This window comes from Manis javanica, chromosome 11 (assembly GCF_040802235.1).
Source record: "Manis javanica isolate MJ-LG chromosome 11, MJ_LKY, whole genome shotgun sequence".
NCBI classification, from domain to species: Eukaryota; Metazoa; Chordata; class Mammalia; order Pholidota; family Manidae; genus Manis; species Manis javanica.
The window spans coordinates 54,608,783-54,619,076 of NC_133166.1; positions in this window are offsets into that span (position 1 = coordinate 54,608,783).

A 10,294-nucleotide genomic window follows, 5' to 3' on the forward strand; every position below is an offset into this window, starting at 1 on the left:
GTGTGCATACGGACTAAGTATTAATCCAGGCTAGACAAGGGCAGCAAGACATCCACGGATGCAGAAGATTTCTCTCAAAACAGGGGGGGTGAGGTTCTGAACCTCACCTCTGTTGATCCCCAAATTCTCACCTGATGGCCCCCCTGCGACTGTGCCTGTCTTAGGTTGTTCCTCCCTTGAGGAATCTTACCCGTCTCTGGCTAACCAGTCATCTTCCGGGCCTCTGCCCATTTTTTAATTGGGCTATTTGTTTTTTGTTTGTTGAGGCGTGTGAGCTCTTTATATATTCTTGACGTCAAGCCTTTATCAGATCTGTCATTTTCAAATATATTCTCCCATACTGTAGGGTTCCTTTTTGTTCTATAGATGGTGTCTTTCGCTGTACAGAAGCTTTTCAGCTTAATGTAGTCCCACTTGCTCATTTTTGCTGTTGTTTTCCTTGCCCGGGGAGATATGTTCAAGAAGAGGTCACTCATGTTTATGTCTAAGAGGTTTTTGCCTATGTTTTTTTCCAGGAGTTTAATGGTTTCATGACTTACATTCAGGTCTTTGATCCATTTTGAGTTTACCTTTGTATATGGGGTTAGACAAAGGTCCAGTTTCATTCTCCTACATGTAGCTGTCCAGTTTTGCCAGCACCATGTTGAAGAGACTGTCATTTTGCCATTGTATGTCCATGGCTCCTTTATCAAATATTAATTGACCATATATGTTTGGGTTAATTTCTGGAGTCTCTAATCTGTTCCACTGGTCTGTGGCTCTGTCCTTGTGCCAGTACCAAATTGTCTTGATTACTATGGCTCTGTAGTAGAGCTTGAAGTTGGGGAGTGAGATACTCCCTACTTTATTCTTCTTTCTCAGGATTGCTTTGGCTATTTGGTGTCTTTGGTGTTTCCATATGAATTTTTGAATTATTTGCTCCAGTTCATTGAAGAATGTTGCTGGTAATTTGAGAGGGATTGCATGAAATCTGTATATTGCTTTGGGCAGGATGGCCATTTTGACGATATTAATTCTTCCTAGCCATGAGCATGGGATGAGTTTCCATTTGTTAGTGTCCCCTTTAATTTCTCTTAAGAGTGACTTGTAGTTTTCAGGGTATAGGTCTTTCACTTCCTTGGTTAGGTTTATTCCTAGGTATTTTATTCTTTTTGATACAATTGTGAATGGAATTGTTTTCCTGATTTCTCTTTCTATTGGTTCATTGTTAGTGTACAGGAAAGCTACAGATTTCTGTGTGTTAATTTTGTATCCTGCAACTTTGCTGTATTCCGATATCAGTTCTAGTAGTTTTGGAGTGGAGTCTTTAGGGTTTTTTATGTACAATATCATATCATCTGCGAATAGTGACAGTTCAACTTCTTTTTTACCAATCTGGATTCCTTGTATTTCTTTGTTTTGTCTGATTGCCATGGCTAGGACCTCCAGTACCATGTTAAATAACAGTGGGGAGAGTGGGCATCCCTGTCTAGTTCCCGATCTCAGAGTAAATGCTTTCAGCTTCTCGCTGTTCAGTATAATGCTGGCTGTGGGTTTATCATATATGGCCTTTATTATGTTGAGGTACTTGCCCTCTATTCCCATTTTGCTGAGAGTTTTTATCATGAATGGATGTTGAATTTTGTCAAATGCTTTTTCAGCATCTATGGAGATGATTATGTGGTTTTTGTCTTTCCTTTTGTTGATGTGGTGGATGATGTTGATGGATTTTCGAATATTGTACCATCCTCGCATCCCTGGGATGAATCTCACTTGGTCATGGTGTATGATCCTTTTGATATAGTTGAATTTTGTTTGCTAATATTTTATTGAGTATTTTTGCATCTACATTCATCAGGGATATTGGTCTGTAATTTTCTTTTTTTGTGGGATCTTTGCCTGGTTTTGGTATTAGGGTAATGTTGACTTCATAGAATGAGTTTGGGAGTATTTCCTCCTCTTCTATTTTTTGGAACACTTTAAGGAGAATGGGTATTATGTCTTCTCTGTGTGTCTGATAAAATTCCAAGGTAAAACCGTCTGGCCCCAGGGTTTTGTTCTTGGGTAGTTTTTTGATTACCATTTCAATTTCTTTGCTCGTAATTGGTTTGTTTAACTTTTGTGTTTCTTCCTTGGTCAGTCTTGGGAGGTTGTATTTTTCAAGGAAGTTGTCCATTTCTTCTAGGTTTTCCAGCTTGTTGGCATATAGGTTTTCATAGTAGTCTTTAATAATTTTTTGTATTTCTGTGGAGTCTGTCGTGATTATTCCGTTCTCATTTCTGCTTCTGTTGATTTGTGTTGATTCTCTTTTTCTCTTAATAAGTTTGGCTAGAGGCTTATCTATTTGTTTATTTTCTCAAAGAACCAGCTCTTGGTTTCGTTTATTTTTGCTATAGTTTTATTCTTCTCAATTTTGTTTATTTCTTCTCTGATCTTTGTTATGTCCCTCCTTCTGCTGACTTTAGGCCTCATTTGTTCTTCTTTCTCCAGTTTCGATAAATGTGATGTTAGACTATTCATTTGGGATTGTTCTTCCTTCTTCAAGTGTGCCTGGATCGCTATATACTTTCCTCTTAAGACTGCTTTCACTGTGTCCTACAGAAGTTGGGGCTTTGTGTTGTTGTTGTCATTTGTTTCTATATATTCCTTGATCTCTTTTTTGATTTGTTCACTGATCCATTGATTATTTAGAAGCATGTTGTTAAGCCTCCATGTGTTTGTGAGCCTTTTTGTTTTCTTTGTAGAATTTATTTCTAGTTTTATACCTTTGTGGTCTGAAAAATTGGTTGGTAGAATTTCAATATTTTGGAATTTACTGAGGCTCTTTTGGTGAGCTAGTATGTAGTCTATTCTGGAGAATGTTCCATGTGCACTTGAGAAGAATGCATATCCTGTTGCTTTTGGATGTAGAGCTCTATAGATGTCTATTAGGTCCATCTGTTCTAGTGTGTTGTTCAGTGCCTGTGTGTCCATACTTATTTTCTGCCCGGTGGATCTACCCTTTGGGGTGAGTGGTGTGTTGAAGTCTCCTAAAATGAATGCATTGCAGTCTATTTCCCTCTTTAGTTCTGTTAGTATTTGTTTCACATATGCTGGTGCTCCTGTGTTGGGTGCATGTATGTTTATAATGGTTATATCCTCTTGTTGGACTGAGCCCTTTATCGTTATGTAGTGTCCTTCTTTATCTCTTGTTACTTTCTTTGTTTTGAAGTCTCCTTTGTCTGATATTAGTACTGCAACCCCTGCTTTCTTCTGGCTATTGTTTGCCTGAAATATGTTTTTCCATCCCTTGACTTTTAGTCTTTGCATGTCTTTGTGTTTGAGGTGAGTTTCTTGTAAGCAGCATATAGATGGGTCTTGCTTTTTTATCCATTCTATTACTCTGTGTCTTTTGATTGGTGCATTAAGTCCATTTATATTTAGGGTGACTATTGAGAGATATGTACTTATTGCCATTGCAGGCTTTAGATTCGTGGTTACCAAAGGTTTAAGGTTAGCCACTTTAGTATCTTAGTGCCCAGCTTAGCTCGCTTATTGAGCTGTTATATACACTGTCTGGAGATTCTTTTCTTCTCTCCCTTCTTATTCCTCCTCCTCCATTCTTCATATGTTGTATGTTTTGTTCTGTGCTCTTTTTAGGAGTGCTCCCATCTAGAGCAGTCCCTGTAAGATTCCCTGTAGAGGTGGTTTGTGGGAAGCAAATTCCCTCAGCTTTTGCATGTCTGGGAATTGTTTAATCCCACCATCATATTTAAATGATAGTCGTGCTGGATACAGTATCCTTGGTTCAAGGCCCTTCTGTTTCATTGCATTAAATATATCATGCCATTCTCTTCTGGCCTGTAGGGTTTCTGTCAAGAAGTCTGATGTTAGCCTGATGGGGTTTCCTTTATAGGTGACCTTTTTCTCTCTAGCTGCCTTTAAAACTCTTTCCTTGTCCTTGATCCTTGCCATTTTAATTATTATGTGTCTTGTTGTTGACCTCCTTGGATCCTTTCTGTTGGGGGTTCTGTGTATTTCCGTGGTCTGTTCGATTATTTCCTCCCCCAGTTTGGGGAAGTTTTCAGCAATTATTTCTTCAAAGAGACTTTCTATCCCTTTTCCTCTTTCTTCTTCTTCTGGTACCCCTATAATACGAATATTATTCCTTTTGGATTGGTCACATAGTTCTCTTAGTGTTGCTTCGTTCCTGGAGATCCTTTTATCTCTCTCTATGTCAGCTTCCTTATGTTCCTGTTCTCTGTTTTCTATTCCTTCAATGGCCTCTTGCATCTTATCCATTCTGCTTATAAATCCTTCCAGGGTTTGTTTCACTTCTGTGATCTCCTTCCTGACATCTGTGATCTCCCTCTGGACTTCATCCCACTGCTCTTGCATTTTTCTCTGCATCTCATCCCATTGCTCTTGCATTTTTCTCTGCATCTCCATCAGCATGTTCATGATTTTTATTTTGAATTCTTTTTCAGGAAGACTGGTTAGGTCTGTCTCCTTCTCAGGTGTTGTCTCTGTGATCTTTGCCTGTAGTTTTGCCTTTTCATGGTGATAGAGATAGTTTGCAGAGCTGGTATGAGTGACAGCTGGAAGAGCTTTCCTTCTTGTTGGTTTGTGGCCTTCCTCTCCTGGGAGAATAGCGACCTCTAGTGGCTTATGCTTGGCAGCTGTGTGTAGACAGGGCTTCTGCTTCCTGCCCAGTTGCTATGGGGTTTATCTCTGCTGTTGCTGTGGGCGTGGCCTGCCTGGGGCTGCTCCTCCAAAATGGTGGATCCTGGTTGGAGGGGGAGCAGCCGGGAGGCTCTTTATCTCCGTAATGGGCCTCTGTGCTCCCTGCTGCCCAGGGGGTTAGATTGCCCAGAGATCCCCAGATTCCCTGCCTCTGTGCTAAGTGTCCTGCCCTGCCCCTTTAAGACTTCCAAAAAGCACTCTTCAAACCAAAACAACAACAGCAACAACAAATGAAAAAAAATTAAATAATTTAAAAAAAAAGGAAAAATGCACGATTTTCTTTGTCCTCAGGCGCCAGTCTCAGGCACCCACTCACTGGTCTTCCTGCCCTGTTTCCCTAGTATTCGGGTCCCTGTCCCTTTAAGGCTTCCAAAAAGCACTCGCAAAAAAAAAAAAAAAAAGCCGCTCCCATTTCTTTGTTCTCCGGCGTCGGCCTCAGGCACATGCTCACCGGTCCTGCTGCCCTGTTTCCTTAGTATCCAGGACCCCACGCATGCACTGTGTCTGTGCTCTGGTCCGGAATCCTGGGGTTGGGTGTTCAGCAGTCCTGGGCTCTCTCTCCCTCCCTGCTGACTCCTCTCCTCCCACCGGGCTGGGGCTTGTATCTTTCCCCCTTCTCGAGGCGTTAGGTTCTCGCAGGTGTGGATGTGGTCTGGATGTTGTCCTGTGTCCTCTGGTCTCTATTTTAGGAAGAGTTGTCTTTGTTATATTTTCATAGATAAATGTGGTTTTGGGAGGAGATTTCTGCTGCTCTACTCACGCCGCCATCTTGGCTCCGCCTCTAAAAAGTATTTTTTTATATACGCTCATTTGACAAATGTTTATCCAGCACCTATTATGTACCAGGATACTGATGAACCAAAAGTCAAAAAGAGACAAAAACCCTGTTCTTATGGATCTAGAAGTTTACCACTTCGCTTGTTAACCAAGTGGGTAAAAATGTTTAAATTCTACCCAGTTTATTCTTATTATTCAATTTAAATCAGCACAGCTGGTTAGGTAACATAAGATAAATATGAATAGTAATATAACAAAGCAGTTTGTTATGGAATTGCCACCTGATTTTACAAAAGATCTGAATAGTATAACCACCAACACATGGCTTTACAATGTTCATTTAGTTTAATTTTACCCTTCAACATTGATGTTTATATTTCTATTGTTTTCTTTCCCTTCCCTTACCCCCCAAATCATCTTATGTAAATTTTTCTTGGTGTTATCTTTTTTTTGTTATAATTAATCTACAATTACATGAAAAACATCATGTTTACAGGCTCCCCCCTTCACCAAGTCCTCCCCACACCCCATTACAGTCACTGTTCATCAGCGTAGTAAGATACTGTAGAATCACTACTTGTCTTCACTGTGTTGCACAGCCCTCCCCATGCCCCCCCCACTACATTATACATGCTAATTGTAATGCCCCCTTTCTTTTTCCCTGCCCTTATCCCTCCCTTCCCACCCATCCTCCCTAGTCCCTTTCCCTTTGGTAACTGTTAGTCCATTCTTGGGGTCTGTGATTCTGCTGCTGTTTTGTTCCTTCAGTTTTTCTTTGTTTTTATACTCCGCATATGAGTGAAATCATTTGATACTTGTCTTTTCCGTCAGGCTTATTTCACTGAGCATAATACCCTCTAGCTCCATCCATGTTGTTGCAAATGGTAGTATTTGTTTTCTTCTTATGGATGAATAATATTCCATTGTGTATAGTTACCACATGTTCTTTATCCATTCATCTACTGATGGACACTTAGGTTGCTTCCATTTCTTCACTATTGTAAATAGTGCTGTGATAAACATAGGGGTGCATCTGTCTTTTTCAAACTGGGCTGCTGCATTCTTAGGCTAAATTCCTAGAAGTGGGATTGTCTACAGTGGTTGAACTAATTTACATTCCTACCAGCAGTGTAGGAGGATTCCCCTTTTTCCACAACCTCATCAACATTTGTTGTTGTTTGTCTTTTGAATGGTGGCGAATCTTACTGGTGTGAGGTGATATCTCATTGTGGTTTTAATTTGCATTTCTCTGATGATTAGTAATGTGGAGCATCTTTTCATGTGTCTGTTGGCCATCTGAATTTCTTCTTTGTAGAACTGTCTGTTCAGCTCCTCTGCCCATTTTGTAATTGGATTATTGCTTTTTGTTTGTTGAGGTGCATGAGCTCTTTATATATTTTGGATGTCAACCCTTTATCAGATCTGTCTTTTATAAATATATTCTCCCATACTGTAGAGTACCTTTTTGTTCTATTGATGGTGTCCTTTGCTGTACAGAAGCTTTTCAGCTTGATATAGTCCCACCTGTTCATTGTTGCTTTTGTTTCCCTTGCCTGGGGAGATATGTTCATGAAGAAGTTGTTCATGCTTATATCCAAGAGATTTTTGCCTATGTTTTTTTCTAAGAGTTTTATGGTTTCATGACTTACATTCAGGTCTTTGATCCATTTTGAATTTACTTTTGTGTATGGGGTTAGACAGTGATACAGTTTCATTCTCTTACATGTAGTTGTCCAGTTTTGCCAGCCATCTTTTGAAGAGACTGTCATTTCCCCATTGTATGTCCATGGCTCCTTTATCAAATATTAATTGACCATATATGTTTGGGTTAATGTCTGGAGTCTCTATTCTGCTCCACTGGTCAGTGGCTCTGTTCTTGTGCCAGTACCAAATTGTCTTGATTACTGTGGCTTTGTAGTAGAGCTTGAAGTTGGGGAGTGAGATCCCCCCACTTTATTCTTCCTTCTCAGGATTGCTTTGGCTATTAGGGGTCTTTGGTATGAATTTTTGAACTATTTGTTCCAGTTCATTGAAGAATGTTGTTGGTAATTTGATAGAGATTGCATCAAATCTGTATATTGCTTTGGGCAGGATGGTCATTTAGACAATATTAATTCTTCCTAGCCAAGAGCATGGGATGAGTTTCCATTTGTTAGTGTCCCCTTTAATTTCTCTTAAGAGTGCCTTGTAGTTTTCAGGGTATAGGTCTTTCACTTCCTTGGTTAGGTTTATTCCTACATATTTTATTCTTTTTTGATGTAATTGTGAATGGAATTGTTTTCCTGAATTCTCTTTCTATTAGTTCATTGTTACTGTATAGGAAAGCCACAGATTTCTGTGTGTTAATTTTGTATCCTGCAACTTTGCTGTATTCCCATATCAGTTCTAGTAGTTTTGGAGTGGAGTCTTTAGGGTTTTTTATGTACAATATCATGTCATCTGTAAATAGTGACAGTTTAACTTCTTCTTTACCAATTTGGATTGGTTGTATTTCTTTCTTTTGTCTAATTGCCATGGCTAGGACCTCCAGTACTATGTTGAATAGCAGTGGGGAGAGTGGACATCCCTGTTTTGTTCCCGATCTCAGATGAAAGGCTTTCACCTTCTTGCTGTTCAATATGATGTGGCTGTGGGCTTATCATATATGGCCTTTGTTATGTTGAGGTACTTGCCCTGTATAGCCATTTTGCTGAGAGTTTTTATCATGAATGGATGTTGAATTTTGTTGAATGCTTTTTCAGCATCTATGGAGATGATCATGTGGTTTTTGTCTTTCTTTTTGTTTATGTGGTAGTTGATATTGATAGATTTTTGAATGTTGTACCATCCTTGCATCCCTGGGATGAATCCCACTTGGTCATGGTGTATGATCCTCTTGATGTATTTTTGAATTCGATTTGCTAATATTTTGTTGAGTATTTTTGCATGTATGTTCATCAGGGATATTAGTCTGTAATTTTCTTTTTTTGTGGGGTCTTTGCCAGGTTTTGGTATTAGGGTGATGTTGGCTTCATAGAATGAGTTTGGGAGTATTCCCTCTTCTTCTATTTTTTGGAAAACTTTAAGGAGAATGGGTATTATGTCTTCTCTGTATGTCTGATAAAATTACGATGTAAATCCATCTGGCCTGGGGGTTTTGTTCTTGGGTAGTTTTTTGATTACTGTTTCAATTTCTTTTCTGGTAATTGGTTTGTTTAGATTTTATGTTTCTTCCTTGGTCAGTCTAAGAAGGTTTTATTTTTCTAAGAAGTTGTCCATTTCTTCTAGGTTTTCCAATTTGTTAGCATATAGGTTTTCATAGTAGTCTCTAAGAATTCTTTGTATTTCTATGGGGTCCGTCATTATTTTTCCTTTCTCATTTCTAATTCTGTTTATGTGTGTTGACTCTCTTTTCCTCTTAATAAGTCTGACTAGAGGCTTATCTATTTTGTTCATTTTCTCGAAGAACCAGCTCTTGGTTTCATTGATTTTTTTTTATTGTTTTATTCTTCTCAATTTTATTTATTTCTTCTCTGATCTTTATTATATTCCTCCTTTTGCTGACTTTTGGCCTCATTTGTTCTTCTTTTTCCAATTTTCATAATTGTGACATTAGACTATTCATTTGGGATTGTTCTTCCTTCTTTAAATATGCCTGAATTGCAATATACTTTCCTCTTAAGACTGCTTTTGCTGTATCCCACAGTAGTTGGGGCTTTGTGTTGTTGTTGTCATTGGTTCCATATATTGCTGGATCTCCATTTTGATTTGGTCATTGATCCATTGATTATTTAGGAGCATGTTGTTAAGCCTCCATGTGTTTGTGAGCGTTTTTGCTTTCTTTGTACAATTTATTTCTAGTTTTATGCCTTTGTGGTCTGAAAAGTTGGTTGGTAGGATTTCAATCATTTGGAGTTTACTAGGCTCTTTTTGTTGCCTAGTATGTGGTCTATTCGGGAGAATGTTCCATGTGCACTTGAGAAGAATGTGTATCCTGTTGCTTTTGGATGTAGAGTTCTGTAGATGTCTATTAGGTCCATCTGTTCTAGTGTGTTGTTCAGTGCCTCTGTGTCTTTACTTATTTTCTGTCTGGTGAATCTATCCTTTGGAGTGAGTGGTGTGTTGAAGTCTCCTAAAATGAATGCATTGCAATCTGTTTCCTCCTTTAGTTCTGTTAGTATTTGTTTCACATATGCTGGTGCTCCTGTGTTGGGTGCATGTATGTTTACAATGGTTATATCCTCTTGTTGTACTGAGCCCTTTATCATTATGTGATGTCCTTCTTTATTTCTTGTTATTTTCTTTGTTTTGAAGTCTGTTTTGTCTGATACTAGTACTGCAACACCTGCTTTTTTCCCCCTGCTGTTTGCATGAAATATCTTTTTCCATCCCTTGACTTTTAGTCTGTACATGTCTTTGGGTTTGAGATGGGTCTCTTGTAGGCAGCTAACAGATGGGTCTTGCTTTTTTATCCATTCTATTACTCTGTGTCTTTTGATTGATGCATTCAGTCCATTTACATTTAGGGTGATTATTGAAAGATATGTACTTCTTGCCATTTCAGGCATTAGATTCGTGGTTACCAAAATTTCAAGGTTTTCTTTAGTATCTTACTGCCTAACTTAACGCACTTATTGAGTTATTATAGACACTGTCTGGTGATTCTTTATTTCTCTCCCTTCTTATTCCTCCACCTCCATTCCTTATATGTTGGCTGTTTTATTCTGTGCTCTTTTGTGTTTCCTTTAACTGCTTTTGTGGGTAGTTGATTTTAATTTTTCCCTTTAGTTAGTATTTGGTTGGTCTGCTTTCTTTGTTGTGATTTTATTTTCTCTGG